This window comes from Dermacentor silvarum, chromosome 10, assembly GCF_013339745.2.
Source record: "Dermacentor silvarum isolate Dsil-2018 chromosome 10, BIME_Dsil_1.4, whole genome shotgun sequence".
Taxonomy (NCBI): Eukaryota; Metazoa; Arthropoda; class Arachnida; order Ixodida; family Ixodidae; genus Dermacentor; species Dermacentor silvarum.
The window spans coordinates 150300684-150325009 of record NC_051163.1 but is presented as its reverse complement, the minus strand read 5'-3'; the positions used below and the strand labels follow the sequence as shown (position 1 = coordinate 150325009).

Genomic DNA, 24326 nt, shown 5'->3' with positions numbered 1-24326 from the left:
CAGGAGCACGAGCCCACACGGCAGCAACAGTGAGTAGTCGACAAGTGTGGAATTGTGGTAACCATAAGTGAATCTCATTTTGGAAAAAAAAAGTGTGAATTTAACACTGGTGATTATGTAATGTCCACATGCCAGTGAAAGGAGTACACAGCAAAGAGAAGAGACCACACAAGGGTAGAAACGCGTAGGAGAAGGAGAGAGAGAGAGAGAGGAAAGGCAGGGAGGTTAACCAGAAGTGAGTTTCCGGTTTGCTACCCCACACTGGGGTGGGAGATAAAGGGGTTCGAAGGGAGGAGAAACTAACATTGACCATATGGGGTACGCAGCGATGCCACGAAGGCGTCCGAATTATTGGGCACGTCTGAAAAAACGGGCGTTCGGCAAATCGGTCGTTGACTGTAATTCAATAAAAGTAATGAGAAAAAAGAATTCCTCAGACTGTGCACTTTAATGTCAAAGACCTATGAACAACAGTAAAATGGCCAAACGAATGTTTACAAACAATGGTAATGATTGGTTTTAGCTGTGTGGACTGCAAACGGCTGCTGGATCCTGTTTTTTTCTCCTGATCATGAAGGACAGGCGAGTCATACACAAGTAGGAGTGTTGTCTTGCACAACAGTATAGAAGCTCGTCAGTGCCTAATCTTGGTTAAGTCCCACAGAATGTGCACAAAAAAAAGCTAACATGCCTTTACTAAACTTCTTTTACTCCATAAGATCATGTAACCAACAAAGAAGAGGGAAAAGAAATATTAAGAAAAATCCAATGACTTTTAGATAAACGATAAAGGCTGCCACAGTGACAGTGTTGTGTGAATGTTGCTGTACTGTCGAATGCACAATGCAGCCCCAACAGCAGGGGTATGCTATAAGAACCTTTGTGTACTTTACAGTAACTCCACGAGAAACATGATACTGTCATTTATTCATGTGAACCATGTGAAAACAGTAACCCTGCAAGGCACTTTCATCCCCAGTCTTTGGAAGCTGATTCCGACCAGAGGCAATACCTATGAGTTGATTCCAGATATATTAAGCTTGAAAGGGATCACAAAGCATTTGAAGCTTATTTGAAAACTCTTGGACAGTCTTCTGGGATGGTGAAAAGCATGAATTTACCTTTGTTTCTCCGAGGCTGCATCGAACATACAAAAGTTTACCTTTTGTTTCATTGTGTGACTGTCGCAAGTCACTCGTGCTAAGGAATGATTTTGGATAAACCAATTGCCATCCTAGCCCTAAACTCCATGTGTCGGCCGACCGTGATACCGCAGTGCGCCTCGCTCGTGTTGAAGTGCTTGTTGTGCATTTTTATTCAATATAAGGTGGAAATGGACAAAGTACAAAAGCGGACCGGTCCATATGGACATACACCGTGCTGCCTTCAGCACAGTTGTACTACAAGTTGTGCGTGAATGTGCCCGGCCGCGAGTCCGTTACAATGTACCATTTAAAGAACCAATCATATGAGACAATCCGGCCATGACCAGGCAGACGCTGTCAGATACAAAAGTGGATCTCGGCCTGCAGAACATTAGAGCCCAATCCAACTCATGCGCAAACCTATGAGCACGAATGAAGTGCTTTCAGTGTGGACTGTCGGCCTGCGACCCTGCCGTGATGGTCCTTGCACGAAGTGGGGATGTGGCATTCGCTGTTCTTGTTTAAATCCAAACTATAATGTAAAAATCTGGCCATGAGGGGCTGGGGTCAGATTTTTTTTTGTCGCTTGCAGAAGCCTAAAATCATGTTTGCGGAAGCTTCACAAGAAAAACCCAGCCCAGCAGGCATCTCCAATTTGGAACACAGACCCAGAGCCACTCAGAGTAAAGATCAAGTTCCAATCCTCTTTCCGGTAACACACAGATGCAGGTAGAATGCTTCACTGCATAGCACTGAACTCTTTGCACTATCAGTATGCTTTACTGCATTACAAGGCTGTGTTGCAGAAGCTTATTAAACCAAATTCGTCGTTTTGGAGTGCAAGAAAGGCCCTCGCAACACGAGCGAGCCCTCCATATCTTGAGAGATGCACCTTGCTCATTCTTCATCCATGGCATACGTACTGCTTCAGATTCAATGACTTGTTTGACACTATCAGCCAAAAAATGCCGTTATGTAGGCATGAAATTTCTGATAATGCCAGGAGTTATCACGGTGCCATTAGTAGACGTACACTGCAGGCGCACAGCGTTCAATGCATCATGTGTGGCGGTGAATATAAGTTCTACATATGCGTAGTGCAGTGCTATACTTTTTCGTTGAATTTCCAAGAATATGTTACCATATGTCCAGGTATGATATATTGGGTATTGACTGCACACTATTCCAATCCTGCAAACCAGCTCTACTTCATATCCACCATATGACATCACCGATGACTTCTCAAGTGTACCAGTGCCTACTTGCTCACGTCGTTGCCTAGGTGGGAAAATGCCAACCGCTGTTATGGGGTTGCTCATACCTAACAACTCTGATAGTGGACCAATTAAGCTTGAGAACATTACAGGCCACATTCGTTTATACTGCTAGAACAGTGAGTAACGTGGCAGTTTCGTAGACTTAGCAATCCAACTAGGAAGTCCAATAATATTGAAAGTGAACTGTACCAGTGTTCAGTTGAAAAACGTGCAGAAAAGACAAGAAATTTGGCACATACTAATCTGCCCTGGTCTCAATTTTACATTGTTTTTTTTTTTTTTACTAAAATCTTAAGTTATGTGTAATTTCAAGAAAGGTACTGCCACAGTCATGAAAACATGTTAGGCCAATGGACATATGAGGTAAGCTAAACCATCAGTATGCTGGCATAGCTGTGAAGTCACATGAACACAATTTTCATATAGAGTAGATTCAACTTCCCTCTAGGCAACATTCAAAGAAACACTATGGTTGAGGGAGCATGATTTTCTCACGACAATTTATAAATCACCTGCTTCCATGATGAACTTGGTTATTCAATTGATGTAGGAAAAAAAGAACTGCATGCCCTTGTGACGACAGGTTCTTTTGTTTAATGTTTCAGATGGTTCTCTGTGGCGAGAACCCCATTGAGGACAAAGCCGTTTGTTGGACAACACACCCAAACATTTAATAAAACAAACGAAAAGCAACCCATAAATCAAACAGTCAATGAAAAACTCATAATACAGAACACACTCGGAGCTGGAATGCTAATGATAGCAGGCAAGTTCGGGCAGGCCGCGAGTATGTGGCGCACAACAGTCTCGACGCGGAATAGCGGATGTGAGACGACGAGAGAAGCAGCGTCAATCTCACCAATGGTCAGGGTGTCGGATCGTTGACCGGACTACCGGAGCGTGGCAGCTCTGGCTTGGAGAAGGAAGGCAGGTGGCCTGGCGGACGGATTGGACGCCTTTTCTTTTTATTTTCTCTTGTGCCGCGCGTTTACGTGCCGGCCGCTCTTCGACGTTGTCGTCTTTCAGCCAGCACGGAATTCGCCTCGACGCGCGCACTCCTTGTTGTCTGCTGTCTGCTTCTTGCACTGCTTGTTGTCCGCGCACTTCACACACCACAGCCCTCAGGTTTAGGACTTCTTCCCTTTGTGACTGAGCATGTGGTTGGTGAGGCTGTTTTGATGTGAGAAGGATGCACTGCAATACATGCATGGAAAGTGGCGCTAGCCTGGGTGGCTGCGCAGATGCCTATTGAGGGTGAAACTGCGAGTGAATGCTTTTCGGCACAGCTGGCACTTGTAGGGGCGCTCACCCGTGTGTATGCGCAAATGCCGTCTCAGGGTGGAACGTTGAGCGAATGCGCTCGTGCAGAAGTGGCACTTGAAGGGGCGTTCGCCTGTGTGAATGTTTACATGCAACTTGTGGGACAAACTGTCAGCGAACGCCTGCGGGCAGAGGTGGCACTTGAAGGGGCGGTCGCTTGAGTGCGTGCGCAGGTGTCTTTTCATGTAGCGTCTTACCTCGGTCTTGTAAGTGCATAGCTGGCAAGAATGCAGCCTTCCGTGCACCGACACGAGCGAGTCGTACAGCTCCAACGACCCTGACGGCAAGGAACCTGCAAAGGCAGAGAGAGCACAGGAAGGCTGTGTGAACAATCTGTCACAGATTTGCTAGAACTAAAGAGCTACATGTGGCAACCAAAATGGGCTGCCACACTCCCAGGCAAAATGAGTGATAACGTTGGCCTGGCAACCCACATATTACTGCCGTGACAACAGTGCAAAGATACGGCAAGCTTGTCTAAAGCAAGTTCTTCTCTCTATATATAAATTACTACCCTTGTCAGATAAAAACTTCTGCAGGCAATGCACAGAGGTTGGATTTGGCATGCCATTGTGATATTAGGCCAAAACAGTAAACTTAGTTATACAATTAACACTGCATCACACAGTCACCTATTAAATGAGCTATTGCATCTTTTTCTTTTACAGAATTTATACAATGCAGCACAACAGGAGCCTAAACTGATATTTGAACACATAATGAAGCATATGGAATAAATTAGGAATATGAATCAAATAATTATGAAAGAAAATGAGAGGCATATGAAAATAAGAAAAAGAATAAACACAGCCTTCGTAGAGTTTGGAATGGCATCACACTTGCAGATCGGGAGAATAATGCCGCATTTCTATGCATTAAATGAAGCTCTTTCACTGCACTTGAAACTTCTTTGGCAACTGTACCTTCTTAAATAGGTGAAAGAAAAATGTCATGTTTGAGTGCTGAGGGCAACTTATCCACTAATTAACCTTACTGCCACTGTCATTACCACATGAACGCATGCAAACTAATGAAGCGATCTCTGAAGATATGCACAATTCTGTCCCATGTTCGCTGCTAATACATCACAGTATCTTCTTTCTTTACCCTGATGCTTACAAAACAGTCACTGCAATGAAGCTTGATTTCAGTAGAATGATAGGTTAGCAAGCAAATTTGCCATTACACTTGGTCTAGACAAGAGAAAAGCATATGTGGCAATGGGTCGACAGTCATATCACAGTCACAATCGATCACATATCAAACTGCCGTGTCACGAAACAGAGCAAGCAAGTGGATGCTTTTCAAGAAGAATCTGGTGAGCTGGTTTCCTGGCAAAGTCAGAAAAACACAACTTCTGGTCACGTTTCATAGCAGCCATGGTCACATCTGTAAATGCACAAAGGTAACTGTAAGAGCTAGCACAAACACAAACACACCCACAAAAACTTTTTTCCATTTGTATAACACATTTATGTTGGGCAATGGTGCTACACAATTTATGATTCCATATATCAATTATCAACAATTATTCATTGACTCATGAAAAGCGTACTTCGCAACACTGGAATATATATTTTTCAATATAAGAGCAATGCTGTCTTAATTTCGTTTTTTAGAGCACCAGGGCAGCAGAAAATTTGTTTACAGACTTTTGCTCAGTGTTGGTTGTGCTCCATGAAAGTAAACTTTACTTGAAAGCTCGTGATGGCCGAGGCTGTAGGAGAGTTTTGTGTTCAGTGATCGCGAAGCGCAATTTGCATCGAGGATCGTCGTGACATGTAAGTACCGTGCACACAACCTTGACTGCGCAACTGTCAGTCTAGGCTGTGCTGCAAGAAATAAGTCTAGAGCTTCATTGGCTTCATGCCCATATTCAAACTTACACCGTTCTGCCCAGAAACAGCCCACAAGAACTTGGTTGGCCTTCGTTTTAGGCTGATTGTGCCCAGAGAACCAAACTCCACTTCACACACGTTGCTGGCACTCCAGCCCGTGCGTGTGATCTCACGTATGTTTAATGAAACTTTTTTTCGAAATTCTCATGCTCTAAATTATGGGTCACGCCTTACACAAGTGCAGGCCTTCCGCGAGTAAATACGATTATTCTGCAGTTAAAAGTCGCACCACTTGGCAATATTTTGTGCAGCCTGCACTGGAGCATGCATTTAAATTTCTAACATTTTTAAAAAATAGCTGTGCAACTCATATTAACTGTTCGGAGAGATTACTAGGAGGGAGTCAATGCTCACAACCAGATTCTGGCTCCTCTTTCTTTACCACATTTTATATTCAGAGAAGATAGAATTTTTAACTCTTTTCAAGAACAAATTATTCTGCATGTATTGAGTGTTTTTTAAGCACATTGAGTACTTTTTAAGCACATGAATTTTTTAAAGATGACTCCACATTATGAAGCATCTTAGCACAACCTTTATTTTGAATACTCAGGCACTGGTTGTCCTTTGGCAAATTCCCAGAGGATACGTATATCTCTCACCTAGTTGCTTCATCAGTTGCTACTTGGATGGTACATATTGAATGCGGTAACCAATGGTGCACAAAGACACCTGTAGTTTGGATGTCAAAGCACACCTACTTGTAACCACCTACACCTACAGATTCACTAAAATGCACCAAAATACAATACAGTCAGTGTACGCAGCTTCAAATTTGTACAATAGAGACTGGAATGAAGAGTATAATGGTTGCTAGAAACACACTACAAGGACCATGCATTCAAGGCATCCTCAAAGAACAATGGTATCTGAAAAATGTTTGCTAAAATACTATAAACAAAAGTGGCTTCTCATATAGCAAAAAAAGGAGAGTAATTAAAGGTATGCTGTGCAGTAACACAGTAATGACATGTAATGAATACCTGTCATGTGCACAGTAAAAACAATTGCACTTCGATGAACCAAGTTCAGAATCGTGACGTAATATACAATGTAAGAAGGTACTGCACTAGAGGCTAGGTGACATGTAGTCCTTCCTTCCATCCAGAAACGTACAAACATTGTGTAGTAGCTGCAACTCCTTGGGTTGACAGCACCGATTTCTCTGAACACAACAGTACTCACGATAATACGTGCCTAACCATGCATTACCGACATGTCAGTACAATCATGTAACATTACCATAATGTTAACAATCATGTAACAATAACCATAATGTTAAAGGCCACTTAGGACAGATGCCATATTAGAGTATATCTACTCTAAATCATCCTGACTTTACTTTGCTTCCACATATTCCCAAATTCAACTTTTATTTTAAGTACCACATTGTAAGCTAATTAAAAAAAAAAACACTTTATAGTATAACTACTGCAAGTGAAAAGAACACACATACTTCAGTGTTTCCTGCACACGTGTTACATTGGGCAAATTAGTATTCAGTGTAGTCGCCACAATTTCGGCAACACGGAATTCCCACTTGTTCTGCTAAATAAGCACGAGAACAGACAGCGCACTAATGTTTAAATGAGCAAAGCATCCGTACATCACTCTATTTGTTGCTTGCGATTCACTAGTAAAAGAATTCTGCTCCGAGATGTAGCTGCAAAATTTACCCTTTTGGACCACTATGGCTACAGACTTTGAGCTGGCAAAGAAAGGATGATTAAACAGAAGATCCTTACGCAAAGTGGTAAGATATAAGACTATGCAGGACACTCTGTGTGTTTGTTACGTGTATTGCACCAGGACTGAAGGGACAGCGATATAGAAGACACAATCAGCGTCCACATTCACAATGCAAGCCTGGCTACGCCCATTAAATGTTGAGAAAACGTACAAGGTACACACATTTCTCAGTTTCTGGTCCAATGAGGCTCTAGAATGACAACACAAATCTACATGGCCTCTCAGGAGAAACACCTCATTAGTATTACAACCACAAAACTTTACATTCATTCCACACTAGAGAAAAGAAAGGGTGTCTCAAGACATGCTTAAGCAAATAACAACAAATAAATACTAATAAGAAGAAAAATATCAAGTCAAACGGGAATAGAAAATAGAATGCCGAAAGAGCACTTTGTCCCTGTCATGTGCAATAATTACAAACTGCCACAGGTGACAAACTTGCCTAACTTACCACACATTCAACGTTTACTTGTATCTGTGCCAACACACTTTTGTTTAATAATGTCCCAATATCAAGCTCGAGGGATGACACACTTAAGAATGTGGTTCAAGGAGCCAAGATTGCCCACTGATCAGACCCATCGACATTATCTCTCAACAACAAACAATACAACTGCTACAATGTTGGCCACACTGAAAGAGCGGACTGTGGCAATGGCCATGGCTGCAACAGTAGAGGCTCCTGGTCTACGCGCATTGGCAAGAATGCCTGTGGGAGCATGCTGCCAGGCCGGAGGTGCCTTGCTAGCTGTTGCAACTTCGGCTGTGGCTCGCATGTGGTTTTGGGAGTCGCCCTCACTAAAGCATACACGCAGCTGTGGTAGCTTGGTGAGCAGGCACTTGCAGCCTTTGCAGTCGCTGGATATCTCGGATAGAGTTTTGAAGTTGACAAACTGCTGGATGCATGCACAAAGAGTCCATTTGTTAATGTTTTACACATGTCAAAATCTTAAAGGCCCAGAACCACCTCTGACATTTCTTTACACATTAAAAATAAACACATGCACTGTGTACACAATGCGTGACAATTATCTCTGCCAGATGAGTGAATGAGTATGTGGTTTTTAACGGCACAAGGGCCAGTTACGGCCAAAGAGCGCCATGACACATGGTAATGAATGGTCTATTATGTATGAAATGATTAAATGAGTGGGAAATGGTAGATGTACTGTATCTTTATAAAGGCCTAAACCAATTCGCTGTAGAGTGCGTAAAATATATGAGTATGCAAATTCATGAGAATGGCTAATGATGCGTGCCATAAGCATAAAAGTTCCATTAGGAAGAGATGACATAACGAAACGTATATAATAGCACTAGTGCCTCAAGAGTGTGCTTGAAGTCAAGGACTGAGAGGCACATGCTGAGAAAACATTTCGCACTGCAGCTGCAGCCAGCAAGGTGAGGCTGTGCTACAGATAACTGGACCAAATAATTTGCACGGAGTCTACGTCCGCTAAAAACTTTAAGTCTGTTAGAAAGTCAAAAAGTGGCTCGTGGCTAAGCAAAAATGCTGGCTGAAGGGGAATTTGCTCACGATACACGGGACAAAAGTACTTTTTGCGCTGGGCTTCTAGTTGATTCAGTTTTGTAGAGCACTTAAACCACATAAAATTTGTTTATAGACTTTTGTTCAGTGTTTGTTGTGCTGCATTGAAGTAAGTTTCACTTAAAATTTTGTGATAGCCGAGGTCGCAGGTGCGCTTTTCATCACTAAGTCCAATGTGTGCTACAGGTCATCAGAAAGTACAGATACCACACAGACGACATCGAATCCGCAACCCTGTCAGTCTAGACTGTTCTGCACAAAATAAGTTGGGAGCTTCATTGGGTTCATGCCCACATGCAAGCTTACATCGTTCCGCCCAGAAAGATCCCACAAGAACTTGGTTGGCTTTCGTGGTAAATGTTGGCTGATTGCCCCCATGGAACCAAACTCGGCTTCAGCTCACGCACATGATATCATGTGAAACATGGTAAAAGACTTTTTTCCAAATTTCCGCACTCCAAATTGGTTATGTGGGCCTTACAGAAGTAAACAGGGTAATTTACAGTTAAAAGTCATGTCAATTGGTAATATTTTGTGTCGCCTGGACTGGAGGATTCACTTGGATCCCCTAACTCAAATGTCACTTACTGGACAGGTCACCAAAAAGGAATCAATGCTGACAACCGGATTCAGGCCCTCAATTCCATTTTGTATTCTGTCAAGAATAAATAATTAACACTTACTTCAGACAAATTATCCTACATGTATTATGCCATCTTTAAAGAAGCCGTGCCACATACAGTTTTACATTTGTCGGATAAACTAAAACCATTGGGTTACAGTGCTTCTGCCTGTCTTTAGCAGTTCTGGCTACTTTTTTTCTGCAGTGACTGTCTGCAGTACAGTGCCACTGTGCTAGGCCGAAGTTACGAACTTTTTCCTTTCCTTTGTGTTTATATTATAATCCAAAAAGTTGCCTTAGATAAAGATCTAAAGCTTAATGTACTCAAAGATGATTTCATGTGTTTCTAAACTTAAATGGAGGGTGCAGCATTAAAATTTTTTTCATATGCAGTAAAACAACATTAAAAAAAATATGCTCTTGATATAGGGGCTCAGTCAAACGTGAACAGTGACTTTCTTGATGACCACATATTATTATAGAGTCGTATCACGACTTTTATTCTAAAGAGACAGGTACTTGTTGTCATTTGGCAACATACAATAGGATCCAACATATCGCCCAACTAGGTCCTTCGTTTAATGCTACCTCGACGGTACGTACAGTATGCGGCACCATTATTGCGTATGGACACTTGTAGTTTGGCTGCCAGTACACAGCCGCTCATAACCTACAGCTAGACTCACTAAAATGCACTAAAAGACATTACAGTCATCGTATGGTTTGAAAGAACTAGAAAGGCCCATTTCTCGTGGCACTTCAAAGTTACACGATAGAAGCCGGAATGAAGCATAAGATGTTACCGTAAGAACCATATATTCAAGCCACATTAACACAAGAAAAGTACATGAAACATGTCTACAAAACTAACATAAACATTACTGACTTCCGAAACATTAAAAAAAAAATTAGAATTGGGAGTGATACTAGATACATTGTTCAGTACTACAGTAACACCAATTAATGAATATCACTAATGTGCAAAATGAAAACAAATGCAGTTCAAGAAGCCAAGTTAGCAAAAAATGGGACACACTATACAATGCAAGAAAGTATTATACATGAAGCCAGATAACACACAGTCTGTCTTTTCATGGATCCAGAAACGTCCAATCTTCGTGCACCAACTGCAACCCTTCCTCTTAACGCCATAAAATTCAAGATAACTGCAAAACCATGCACTGCTAACCTGCCAGCACAATAATGTAACAATAAATGTAATGTTAAAATACACTCGACGGAATCATTATTTTTAACCATATCTACCATGATAGATCACCCTGACTTCTTCATCATATCCATTACAATGAACCACTATTTCAGGTGATGCAATGTAAGCTAATTAAAGAAGGAAATGCACTTCACGCTATAACCAACTGTAAAAGTATGGAGGACACTGCAAGTGTGTTCTGCGTGACTGCATGAGAACTGAAGGCACAGTGGCATAAAGGGTTCAACTAGATTCTATGTTCATAATGCCAAGCACAGGTTCACTCATTTCACACTGACAAAGCATACAAGGTACATATACCGCAGGCCATAGCTGAATTAGGTCACAGAATGACAAGGCAAATCTATGAAGTCTCTTCGGAGAAACACATAGATTATATGAACCCTACATAACTTTAACATTATTTCAACTCAACAGAAAATGGAGTTTACAAGACACTTTAGGCAGACACCCATCGAACAAGGATTAGCCTTCAAGGCTTGATTACAAACTACGGCAGCGAGCACATGCACTGATATCATGTATCACTCCTGTTTGGCAGGCTGCAAGTTTTTAGGCAGGTAGCGCACTGGTAGCTATTGCAACTCGAGCTGTGCCTTCAGCTGTGGTCTTGCTTGTTGCCTTCACTTCAGCTGTGTATGCAGCTGTTGAGGCTTGGCGGGCATGAACTTGGACTCGATGAAGTAGCAAGACTGCTCGGACAGGGTTCGGAAACTGCAATTGTCTGTACCTGCATGAAAAGTCCAGTTGCGAAAATTTCACACATGTGAAAATATTGTTATGGGGAGGCAGACACACCAGATAGACGTACTTACAATATATTTATAAGGCGATCAAGCGCTAAACCATATGGGCGAGAGTGTGCCAGATCAAAAACGTCTTCTTCATCAACGCTCCTCTTGAGGAATAGCACCGTGACAATATTAACACCAGCACAATCTCCAAGTCAAAAACAAACCATGGACAAAGCACAGATGAAGTACAGACTTTTTCCTACAACTGCTGCGGCGTTTTTTTTTTTTCCCCTTTTGTGCAAACTAAAAATATGTGTCATTCCAACACACTTGCCATTAAAAAAACACACCCACATATTCTTTATGAATATGAACTTGTCAGATCATCAATGCCGACTTAACAATGAATGCATGGTAGTTGGATATTTGCCCACATTCACGTAACTCCTTAGTGCTGTTGGTGAAGGCCATTCCCAGGGTGATCCCTTAATTACTATGACGATTGACTCTGCGACTAGTGGGAGCCCAAAGTAACTGCAGCTAATAAGAGAATGCTCCAAGCAAGAAGTTTTGTGAAAACAGGCTCTGATTATCCCTATTACCTTTTATCACATATTCAACTTCTGAGTGATGTAGTCCTTGTGCAGAACACATTTCAAAAATTTTCATGCAATTTCCCGAGTAGCAAGAAAGCTGCTTTCATGAAGTAAATGAAAAATTACCCTTTACACAAGTATATTTACTATTCTAGATGAGACGCTAACCATATAGTATAGTAAGAAGTGCTCCGAACTATTCTGGTTATAATTTTACAGCTGTTATGCTGTAAACTAACGTTGGAAGGCTGCGAAATGCAACAATTTATGAAAACTGTCTAATCACATCTCTAGGATAATACTAGCCAGAATAAAGTTATCAGAGATCATTAAATACACAACTGAAACCATTTATGAGAAGCAATTTCAAGCACTGGCACTGCACACAAGTTCAACTTTGCTAGATTTATGATTGAACTCCACCTCACTGATACCTGTCTAGATTTACTTCCATGTACAGTGAAACCTTGTTCATAAGTTTTGAAAAAAATAAATAAAAAAACACCTAGAGAAGAAACATGCTAACCGGAAAAACTTACTATCCAATGTCAGTAAAATGTTTGGTAGAGGCAACTGTAGTTGACACCTATGTAATGCGAAGCATTGCACGAACCGTTGCGGCATGAGACGCTCACATGTGCAGAGCTGGATGAGCCTTAGTGGCCCGAAACTTGCTTTGTAGTTTCTCTAGGTTGTCGGAGGGGGAAATTCGTTATATCGAGGGGGCCTCCCGCTGTCACTTCGTTACGTAGAGGTCTCAAATACATGTGCTTCTATGGAGTAATGGTGGGGAATAGAAAAACTTCGTTATATTCAGGAATTCGTTATATGGAGGTTCGTTATAAGCAGGTTTAACTGTACGATGACGCCAGAGTGAAACTTGATGTTCACTTCGCACCACCTGCATAGGGAACAGCGCCACGTTTGGGCTATCACCTATCAAAAGCGTGCAGTATGCTTTCAATGTCACTTCACCACACGTTCTGTAAAACAGACAGGTGAAGATGCTTGTAACAATAGGGTTCGCAGTAACAGCTGGGAGTGCAGCGTACAACTACTGGCAAGTACATTTGCTGGTGAAGGAAGAGAAGACTGAGTGCATGCCGGCATTTTCACGTGACACGGGCGGACAAAGTACTGCGGAGAAGCTGTTGTGGAGGGCGCCTACTTATTTAGATCGCAATCGCGTCTGCCTAGTGCACAGCCGGAAAACATATTATACGAATGCAGTTTGGTGATTCTAATAAATGTTGGTGTCAAAAGATTGTGTTTTATGGGAACTTATGAAAAGGTAAAAAAAAAAATGTAACTACTGCGTCAGTTTTTTTTTTGTTCTCAACTGCAAAAGTTGGCGCAAGGAAATCGTACGAATTGGGATGGTATCAACAAGGTTTTATTGTAACTTGGCCTTTTACTTCTGCAGCAATAGATATAATGGATTATTTTTGCTCTGCCGAAATGATATCCATAGGTGTTGCTGATAACAAAAAATTGTGGCAGGACCCATCTCATGAATGACTGTCGACAGTAATGTTTTTAGCATTGACTCAAAATAGCCGAATCTCACCTGAATCTCACAGAATTTGTGCAAAAAAGCCTGCCTACCATGCCTTTATTATTTTTTGTACTCCGTGAGATCATGCAACCAATGAAGGGGGGAAGGGGGGGGGGGGACGACTGCATGCCCTCACCTTTAGGGCTTCTTCCTTTTGTGACTGAGCATGTGGTTGGCAAGGCTGTTCTGATGGGAGAAGGACGCACTGCAGTGCATACATAGAAAGTGACGCTCTCCTTTGTGCCTGCGCAGATGCTTCTTCAGGGTGAAACTGCGAGTGAATGCTTCTGGACACAGGTGGCACTTGAAGGGGCGTTCACCCGTGTGCCGGCGCAAATGCTGTTTCAGGCTGCTACTATGTGTGAATGCACTTGGGCAGACGTGGCACTTGAAGGGGCGCTCGCCTGAGTGCGTGCGCAGGTGTGCTTTCATGTTGCTTCTATCCTCGGTCTTGTAAGTGCATAGCCGGCAGGAATGCAGCCTTCCGTGCAGTGACACGAGTGAGTTGTACTGCTCCAGTGACCCTGACCGCAAGGAACCTGCAAAGTCAGAGAGAGCACAGGAACGCCATGTGAACAGTCTGTCACAGATTTGCTAGAACTAAAGAGCTACATCTGGCAACCAGAATGGGCTGCCACACTCCCAGGCAAAATGAGTGATAACGTTGGCCTGGCAACCCACATATTACTGCCGTGGCAACAGTGCAAAGATGCGGCAAGCTTGTCTAAAGCAAGTTCTTCTCTCTATATATAAATTACTACCCTTGTCAGATAAAAACTTCTGCAGGCAATGCACAGAGGTTGGATTTGGCATGACATTGTGATATTAGGCCAAAACAGTAAACTTAGTTATACAATTAAAACTACATCACACAGTCACCTATTAAATGAGCTATTGCATCTTTTTCTTTTATAGAATTTATAAAATGCAGCACAACAGGAGCCTAAACTGATATTTGAACACATAATGAAGCATATGGAATAAATTGGGAATATGAATCAATTAATTATGAAAGAAAATGAGAAGCATATGAAAATAAGAAAAAGAATAAACGCAGCCTTTGTAGAGGTTGGAATGGCATCACACTTGCAGATCGGGAGAATAATGCCGCACTTCTATGCATTAAGTGAAGCTCTTTCACTGCACTTGAAACTTCTTTGGCAATTGTATCTTCTTAAATAGGTGAAAGAAAAATGTCATGTTTGAGTGCTGAGGGCAACTTATCCACTAATTAACCTTACTGCCACTGTCATTACCACATGTACGCATGCAAACTAATGAAGCGATCTCTGAAGATATGCACATTCTGTCCCATGTTCGCTGCTAATACATCACACTATCTTCTTTCTTTACCCTGATGCTTACAAAACAGTCACTGCAATATAGCTTGATTTCAGAAGAATGACAGGTTAGCAAGCGAATTTGCCAGTAAACTTGGTCTGGACTAGAGAAAAGCATATGTGGCAATGGGTCGACAGTCATATCACAGTCACAATCAATCACATATCAAACTGCTGTGCCACGTAATACAACAACGAAATGCTTTTCAAGAAGAATCTGGTGGGCTGGTTTCCTGGCAAAGTCAGAAAAACACAACTTCTGGTCACGTTTCATAGCAGCCATGGTCACATCTGTAAATGCACAAAGGTAACTGTAAAAGCTAGCACAAACACAAACACACCCACAAGAACTTTTTTTCCATTTGTAAAACACATTTATGTTGGGCAACGGTGCTACACAATTTATGATTCCATATATCAATTATCAACAATTATACATTGACTCATGAAAAGCGTACTTCGCCCCAACACTGGAATATATATTTTTCAATATAAGAGCATTACAGTCTTAATTTAGTTTTTAGAGCGCCAGAGCAGCAGAAAATTTGTTCACAGACTTTTGCTCAGTGTTGGTTGTGCTCCATGAAAGTAAACTTTACTTGAAAGCTCGTGATGGCCGAGGCTGTAGGAGAGTTTTGTGTTCAGTGATCGCGAAGCGCAATTTGCATCGAGGATCGTCGTGACATGCAAGTACCGTGCACACAACCTTGACTGCGCAACTGTCAGTCTAGGCTGTGCTGCAAGAAATAAGTCTAGAGCTTCATTGGCTTCATGCCCATATTCAAACTTACACCATTCTGCCCAGAAACCGTCCACAAGAACTTGGTTGGCCTTCGTTTTAGGCTGATTGTGCCCAGAGAACCAAACTCCACTTCACACACATTGCTGGCACTCCAGCCCGTGCGTGTGATCTCACGTATGTTTAATGAAACTTTTTTTCGAAATTCTCATGCTCTAAATTATGGGACACGCCTTACACAAGTGCAGGCCTTCCGCGAGTAAATACGATTATTCTGCAGTTAAAAGTCGCATCACTTGGCAATATTTTGTGCAGCCTGCACTGGAGCATGCATTTAAATTTCTAACATTTTTAAAAAATAGCTGTGCAACTCATATTAACTGTTCGGAGAGATTACTAGGAGGGAGTCAATGCTCACAACCAGATTCTGGCTCCTCTTTCTTCACCACATTTTATATTCAGAGAAGATAGAATTTTTAACTCTTTTCAAGAACAAATTATTCTGCATGTATTGAGTGTTTTTTTAAGCACATTGAGTACTTTTTAAGCACATGAATTTTTTAAAGATGACCCCACATTATGAAGCATCTTAGCACAACCTGTATTTTGAATACTCAGGCACTGGTTGTCCTTTGGCAAATTCCCAGAGGATACGTATATCTCTCACCTAGTTGCTTCATCAGTTGCTACTTGGATGGTACATATTGAATGCGGTAACCAATGGTGCACAAAGACACCTGTAGTTTGGATGTCAAAGCACACCTACTTGTAACCACCTACACCTACAGATTCACTAAAATGCACCAAAATACAATACAGTCAGTGTACGCAGCTTCAAATTTGTACAATAGAGACTGGAATGAAGGGTATATTGGTTGCTAGAAACACACTACAAGGACCATGCATTCAAGGCATCCTCAAAGAACAATGGTATCTGAAAAATGTTTGCTAAAATACTATAAACAAAAGTGGCTTCTCATATAGCAAAAAAAGGAGAGTAATTAAAGGTATGCTGTGCAGTAACACAGTAATGACATGTAATGAATACCTGTCATGTGCACAGTAAATACAATTGCACTTCGATGAACCAAGTTCAGAATCGTGACGTAATATACAATGTAAGAAGGTACTGCACTAGAGGCTAGGTGACATGTAGTCCTTCCTTCCATCCAGAAACGTACAAACATTGTGTAGTAGCTGGAACTCCTTGGGTTGACAGCACCGATTTCTCTGAAAACAACAGTACTCACGATAATAAGTGCCTAACCATGCATTACCGACATGTCAGTACAATCATGTAACATAACCATAATGTTAACAATCATGTAACAATAACCATAATGTTAAAGGCCACTTAGGACAGATGCCATATTAGAGTATATCTACTCTAAATCACCCTGACTTTACTTTGCTTCCACATATTCCCAAATTCAACTTTTATTTTAAGTACCAAACTGTAAGCTAATTAAAAAAAAAAAAAAACACTTTATAGTATAACTACTGCAAGTGAAAAGAACACACATACTTCAGTGTTTCCTGCACACGTGTTACATTGGGCAAATTAGTATTCAGTGTAGTCGCCACAATTTCGGCAACACGGAATTCCCACTTGTTCTGCTAAATAAGCACGAGAACAGACAGCGCGCTAATGTTTAAATGAGCAAAGCATTCGTACATCACTCTATTTGTTGCTTGCGATTCACTAGTAAAAGAATTCTGCTCTGAGATGTAGCTGCAAAATTTACCCTTTTGGACCACTATGGCTACAGACTTTGAGCTGGCAAAGAAAGGATGATTAAACAGAAGATCCTTACGCAAAGTGGTAAGATATAAGACTATGCAGGACACTCTGTGTGTTTGTTACGTGTATTGCACCAGGACTGAAGGGACAGCGATATAGAAGACACAAACAGCGTCCACGTTCACAATGCAAGCCTGGCTACGCCCATTAAATGTTGAGAAAACGTACAAGGTACACACATTTCTCAGTTTCTGGTCCAATGAGGCTCTAGAATGACAACACAAATCTACATGGCCTCCCAGGAGAAACACCTCATTAGTATTACAACCACAAAACTTCACATTCATTCCACACCGGAGAAAAGAAAGGGTGTCTCAAGACATGCTTAAGCAAATAACAACGAATAAATATTAATAAGAAGAAAAATATCAAGTCAAACGGGAATAGAAAATAGAATGCCGAAAGAGCACTTTGTCCCTGTCATGTGCAATAATTACAAACTGCCACAGGTGACAAACTTGCCTAACTTACCACACATTCAACATTTACTTGAATCTGTGCCAACACACTTTTGTTTAATAATGTCCCAATATCAAGCTCGAGGGATGACACACTTAAGAATGTGGTTCAAGGAGCCAAGATTGCCCACTGATCAGACCCATCGACATTATCTCTCAACAACAAACAATACAACTGCTACAATGTTGGCCACACTGAAAGAGCGGACTGTGGCAATGGCCATGGACGTAACAGTAGAGGCTCCTGGCCTGCGCGCATTGGCAAGAATGCCTGTGGGAGCATGCTGCCAGGCCGGAGGTGCCTTGCTAGCTGTTTCAACTTCGGCTGTGGCTCGCATGTGGTTTTGGGAGTCGCTCACTAAAGCATACACGCAGCTGTGGTAGCTTGGTGAGCAGGCACTTGCAGCCTTTGCAGTCGCTGGATATCTCGGATAGAGTTTTGAAGTTGACAAACTGCTGGCTGCATGCACAGAGTCCATTTGTTAATGTTTTACACATGCCAAAATCTTAAAGGCCCAGAACCACCTCTGACATTTCTTTACACATTAAAAATAAACACATGCACTGTGTACACAATGCGTGACAATTATCTCTGCCAGATGAGTGAATGAGTATGTGGTTTTTAACGGCACATGGGCCAGTTACGGCCAAAGAGCGCCATGACACATGGTAATGATTGGTCTATTAAGTATGAAATGATTAAATGAGTGGGAAATGGTAGATGTACATCTGTATAAAGGCCTAAACCAATTCGCAGTAGAGTGCGTAAAATATATGAGTATTCAAATTCATGAGAATGGCTAATGATGCGTGCCATAAACATAAAAGTTCCATTAGAAAGAGAGGACATAACGAAACGTATATAATAGCACTAGTGCCTCCAGAGTGTGCTTGAAGTCAAGGACTGAGAGGCACGAGCTGAGAAAACATTTCGCACTGAAGCTGCAGCCAGCAAGGTGAGGCTGTGCTACAGATAACTGGACCAAATAATTTGCACGGAGTCTACGTCCGCTAAAAACTTTAAGTCTGTTAGAAAGTCAAAAAGTGGCTCGTGGCTAAGCAAAAATGCTGGCTGAAGGGGAATTTGTTCACGATACACGGGACAAAAGTACTATTTGCGCTGGGCTTCTAGTTGATTCAGTTTTGTAGAGCACTTAAACCACATAAAATTTGTTTATAGACTTTTGTTCAGTGTTTGTTGTGCTGCATTGAAGTAAGTTTCACCATTAATTTTGTGATAGCCGAGGTCGCAGGTGCACTTTTCATCACTAAGTCCAATGTGTGCTACAGGTCATCAGAAAGTACAGATACCACACCGACGACATCGAATCCGCAACCCTGTCAGTCTAGACTGTTCTGCACAAAATAAGTTGGGAGCTTCATTGGGTTCATGCCCACATGCAAGCTTACATCGTTCCGCCCAGAAAGATCTCGCAAGAACTTGGTTGGCTTTTGTGGTAAATGTTGGCTGATTGCCCCCATGGAACCAAACTCGGTTTCAGCTCACGCACATGATATCATGCGAAACATGGTAAAAGACTTTTTTCCAAATTTCCGCACTCCAAATTGGTTATGTGGGCCTTACAGAAGTAAACAGGGTAATTTACAGTTAAAAGTCGTGTCAATTGGTAATATTTTGTGTCGCCTGGACTGGAGGATTCACTTGGATCCCCTAACTCAAATGTCACTTACTGGACAGGTCACCAAAAAGGAATCAATGCTGACAACCGGATTCAGGCCCTCAATTCCATTTTGTATTCTGTCAAGAATAAATAATTAACACTTACTTCAGACAAATTATCCTACATGTATTATGCCATCTTTAAAGAAGCCGTGCCACATACAGTTTTACATTTGTCGGATAAACTAAAACCATTGGGTTACAGTGCTTCTGCCTGTCTTTAGCAGTTCTGGCTACTTTTTTTCTGCAGTGACTGTCTGCAGTATAGTGCCACTGTGCTAGGCCAAAGTTAACTTTTTCCTTTCCTTTGTGTTTATATTATAATCCAAAAAGTTGCCTTAGATAAAGATCTAAAGCTTAATGTACTCAAAGATGATTTCATGTGTTTCTAAACTTAAATGGAGGGTGCAGCATTAAAATTTTTTTTCATATGCAGTAAAACAACATTTAAAAAAAATATGCTCTTGATATAGGGGCTCAGTCAAACGTGAACGTGACTTTCTTGATGACCACATATTATTATAGAGTCGTATCACGACTTTTATTCTAAAGAGACAGGTACTTGTTGTCATTTGGCAACATACAATAGGATCCAACATATCGCCCAACTAGGTCCTTCGTTTAATGCTACCTCGACGGTACGTACAGTAGAGCACTGCACGGGCCCGGGCCGGCCCGAAAGCCCGGGCCCGGCCCGGCCCGCGGGCCGGGCCGTCCGAATCGTTTTGTCGGCGGGCTCGGGCCGGGCCCGGGCTTAAAGCCGCGGGCCCGGGCCGGGCTCGGGCTTGAAGCCACGGGCCCGGGCCAGACTCGGGCCCGCTCATTGAAGGGCCTAAGTAGGCCTTCAAGCACACACGACTGTTATGCATTGCATGGTTCAATGGATTCTGTGCCAAGCTGAAGTGACACGTGCAAGATGACTGTCATCATCATCATCAGTCTATATTTATGTTCACTGCAGGACGAAGGCCTCTCCCTGCGATCTCCAATTAACCCTGTCTTGCGCTAGCTGATTCCAATTTGCGCCTGCGAATTTCCTAACTTCATCACCCCACCTAGTTTTCTGTCCTCCTGTACTGCGCTTCCCTTCTCTTGGTATCCATTCTGTAGCTCTAATGGTCCATCGGTTATCCATCCTACGCATTACAGAGCCTGCCCAGCTCCATTTTGCCGCTCAATGTCAATTAGAATATCGGTTATCCCCGTTTGTTCTCAGATCCACACCGCTCTCTTGACTGTATATCTTATCAGATGACTATATCTTATCAAAGAAAATAGTAAAACAGATGAAGTTCTCATTTTTAATAGCGGAGCTGTTTCAGCCGGGCCTAATGTGTCCGCTGAATCCAAAAATGTGGGCCGATCCTGGCAGCAGTGCAGAAAGGGTCCAAGCGCAATGGCACATACACCTGTGAACTAGCGAAGCTGAGCCTGGATAAGTCTAGCTAAGAATAGTGGGGACTAATTGCCTATCGATAGGAAATTGATAGCCAATCAATAGCTAGTCGATAATCGATCAATAATCAATAAATTCCCGAAAATGCTGGGGATGACTTGGTAGTGCTTAGCCTAGCCCAAATACGTGGCCAATACCTTACGATAGCCAATCGGCAGCCAATCAATAGCTAATAGATAATGGATCAATAATCAATAAATTCCGATAACTTGGTAGTGCTTAGCCTATCCCAAATACGTGGCCAATATCTTGCAATAGACAATCAATAGCCAATCGATAATCAATCAATAATAAATAAATTCCGGGAAATGCTGGGGATGACTTGGTAGTGCTTAGTCTAGTCCAAAAGCCAGGACTAGCTAGGTGCCCATCATCTCCACTGTCTCTTTAGCATTGCGCAGCCAGTGCAAGCTACGCTAATTTGTTTTTTCCTTTTCCGCAAAAACGAACATTGTTTCCGCGTAAGGAAAAATAAATTATACAAAGAACCACTCCTCAAACCATTTCCATGTTACCGCTTTTGCGATCGCACTATTACCAGTGTCGATAATATGGCGTTATTTTAGCGCTAAGGCCAGTTACTTTTTGCCTCAATGCATAAAACAGCGTTTTCCTCAAAAAGTTAATTGGAACGCCCATGAATTTTGTCGGGCATATTGAAAATTAATATCTCGAAACTGGTTCAGTCCTGAGAATTCGTTCCAAGTGGAGACGCCTTGCGAACTCAGCGGCTATAATTCGTAGATTGAAAGATGTGCCGTAAAATAATTAAAAATTTAATTCACGTAATTATGTTAAATATTCAAGTAGGCGTTTTTACCATCCATTAGGCCATCCATGTCAGAATTAGCTTGTAACTACAAAAAACAATTAGCCTCCTTAGAGCGTCGTCGCATTAATGGGAACACAAGAAATCCTGAGATATGGTCAATTCCATACTTCAGAACACTCTATAAGCATCAGTCGTTAATACATGACCTACCATTCACTTTCAACAGATACAAAAATGGCGGTAATTCCAGTAAGAAGGAACTCAGCTGACACTTTGGTCACTTGTAATGTATCTGATGTGATTATTATTCTGCCTTTCTGTATGGTTCTGAGTATATAATGTAAATCCTGTTTCGTTTTCTTAGCAAATGTTGATCTTGTAAAATTCAGTCTCATGCTATGTTGTATAGCTGGTGCTGGGTTGTTCTGTATAGCTAGTATTGTTATTGTAGTGTTGTTTAAAATGCATTCTGTTAAAACTTTTCCAATTCTGTTAACTCGCCGTTACGCAAATATTCTTTGCCTTTCCATTCATAGCTATTTCGTCTATGAGGAATTCCAGCGATAGCTGGAAATATATGTGAATTATTTTGCATGTGTGGTCTTTCGGGTCATGTCAAGCTACATATGTAGCTTTTAGTCCAAAATGACCGTCCAGCATGTAAACTGGACGATAAATTGATTTGATTTGATTGATTTCGTCGGACACTTTGAAAATTATTATCTCGAAACTGGTTTAGTCCTGAGAATTCGTTCCAAGTGGATACGCCTTGCGAACTCGGCGGATATAATTAGTGGATTGAAAGATGTGCCATGAAATAATTAATTAAAACGTTAATTAGCGTAATTATGTTAATTCTTCAATTAGGCGTTTTCATTTCTCGGGGAAGTAATGGCCACCTCATCGAGTAGTTTAGATCAAGGATTGTAACTGTGCTATCTGCCACAGGCAATCTTTAAAAATTTGGTTCAGCTAAAATGAAACGCCCTGTATATTTACATGCTAAACGACATCATTGAACCATATCGTACAAATCAAGGTAAGTACATGCGCACCACCAGAAAAATAGTAGCACAGGCAATGGGCCCGATTACTGATGTTCCCGTGGGAGAAACAAAGATTTCGGCCTTTTATTGCTTGTATACTGCAGCTGATTAAACCTCGAGAAGGTGAGGCTGACAGATACGGTACAATCTGTAAGTAAAAAAAATGAATTTTTTCTTACAGGCCGGGCCTGGTCATGCACACGCGGGCCCTAGCTAAGCTTAGTAATGAACGCCCGGGCGCGGGCCGGGCCCGGGCTCAGTAACACGGGCCCGGGTCGGGCCCGGGCTTGGAACCATGGGCCCGGGCCGGGCCCGGGCTGGTCTCAGTCATGTACGCTCGGGCCCGGGCCGGGCTCGGGCTTTGTATTACGGGCCCGGGCTGGGCTCGGGCCTCGTAAAGCGGGCCCGGGCCGGGCTCGGGCCGAAAAATCAGGCCCGTGCAGTGCTCTAACGTACAGTATGCGGCACCATTATTGCGTATGGACACTTGTAGTTTGGCTGCCAGTACACAGCCGCTCATAACCTACAGCTAGACTCACTAAAATGCACTAAAAGACAGCACAGTCATCGTATGGTTTGAAAGAACTAGAAAGGCCGATTTCTCGTGGCACTTCAAAGTTACACAATAGAGGCCGGAATGAAGCATAAGATGTTACCGTAAGAACCATATATTCAAGCCACATTAACACAAGAAAAGTACATGAAACATGTCTACAAAACTAACAGAAACATTACTGACTTCCGAAACATAAAAAAAAAAAATTAGAATTGGGAGTGATACTAGATACATTGTTCATTACCACAGGAACGCCAATTAATAGATATCACTAATGTGCAAAATGAAAACAAATGCAGTTCAAGAAGCCAAGTTAGCAATTGGGACATATTATACAATGCAAGAATCTATTATACGTGAAGCCAGATAACACACAGTCTGTCTTTTCATGGATCCAGAAACGTCCAATCTTTGTGTAGCAACTGCGACCCTTCCTCTTAACGCCATAAAATTCAAGATAACAATTGCAAAACCATGCACTGCTAACCTGCCAGCACAATAATGTAACGATAAATGTAATGTTAAAAGGCACTCAAGAGAATGATTATTTTTAACCATATCTACCATGATAGATCACCCTGACTTCTTCATCATCATATCCATTATAATGAACCACTATTTCAAGTAATGCAATGTAAGCTAATTAAAAAAGGAAACGCACTTCATGCTATAACCAACTGTAACACTATGTAGGACACTGCAAATGCGTTATGCGTGACTGCATGAGAACTGAAGGCACTGTGGCATAGAGGGTACAACTTGAGTCTATGTTCATACTGCAAGCACAGGTTCACTCAT

At 41.9% G+C, this 24326-nt stretch overlaps 1 pseudogene; it reads right to left on the bottom strand.

Annotated features, from left to right (window-relative positions):
* Window positions 1–15215, bottom strand: part of LOC125941145 (zinc finger protein Xfin-like) — a 181175-nt pseudogene extending 165960 nt beyond the window's left edge.
* Between the last annotated feature and the right edge of the window lie 9111 nt (window positions 15216–24326).